Here is a 1,290-nt window from a genome sequence, read left to right as displayed (position 1 = left end):
AACAAAATCTTAATTGAGATTTAGAAGGGTCAATTTCATCAAAAATACTTGAACGATAGAAATTAGCATAAAGATCCAAATGGGTTGAATTTGATCCAACAGGTCAAACTTGATCCAATCGGAAGTTGAAGAAATAGAAAAAATCAATTAGGTAGTCAAGCCCATTCTCAAGTGTAGATTGTGGGGCGCATGAGGCGCGTTTGGCTCAAGATTTTCAAAATACCTTTTGTAGTTCATATCCACTTGCCCAACTCTACATTTTGTACTAATTTTTTGAATTTTTAATGCACGTTTTATATTTATTTATTTTTATGTGTATTTAATTAATTATTTTAAATATTTTTGATGAGATATTTTTAGAATGCACGTGATAGAAAAATAATACGAATATATTTGAGTTGAATGGCTATATGTACTTTTCTTAGATTAGTCTCTAAATTTGTATACTCTCGGGTTGAAATTATATACATAAGTTAGAGAATGTTTTGCATTTATTTTTTGAGTTCAAAACCTTAAATTTTGATGCAATGAATACTATTTAGGACTAAATGAGATATATCTAGGCTTTGTATCTCAACAAGAAGGGTCCATTGCATACATTGGGTTTAGTATGCAAATTAAGGAATTTGGACAAATAATTAATTTTCATTTTAAGAAAATTTTTTATTAATTGATGTAAGTGCTTGATTGCCAAAATGGCTCATTTACTAAAAGTAATGTTTTATTTTCTCAAGCAAAAAGTTACAAGATGGTCTTTAAATTGCTTTATAAAATCACTTGCCAAAAGGGGTTATTGTGTAGGGAAATTTAAAGTGGGATATAAAACATCATGGTTGAGAGTATACTGGTCTAGAAGATCTGTTCGCCTAAAGGTGCTAGGCTTTCCGAAAACTAGAATATTTTTATATTTGCTTTATATGGGGAGTGCCTATTAGCATGTCATATTCTTTACCTAAAAGAGGGCCTGTGATGATGCACCTGAACTCTTCTATTATTTTCTTTTAGCACATTATGGAATGCTGCTAATTATGTCATTATTGCTCGATTGACTAATAGTTGTATTTCTGGTTTGAAATAGTGACTTTTACTATGAATAATAGTCAAGCTACTATTGAGACTCTTAATGGGTCTAACTTTAAGAGATGGAATGAAGATTTGTCTTTTACCTTGGTTATGAGTGAAATAGACATAGCCTTGCATGCTGATAAGCCTGGTGCCCTAATGTAAAACCGTAAGAATTGACGTAAAATTTATAAAAGTAAAATAATTAAATTTTAAATCTTAACATAA

The sequence above is a fragment of the Theobroma umbraticum genome, unplaced genomic scaffold (assembly GCF_002168275.2).
Source record: "Theobroma umbraticum cultivar Fairchild unplaced genomic scaffold, ASM216827v3 scaffold_20.0, whole genome shotgun sequence".
Classification (NCBI taxonomy): Eukaryota; Viridiplantae; Streptophyta; class Magnoliopsida; order Malvales; family Malvaceae; genus Theobroma; species Theobroma umbraticum.
This window is presented reverse-complemented; position numbering follows the sequence as displayed.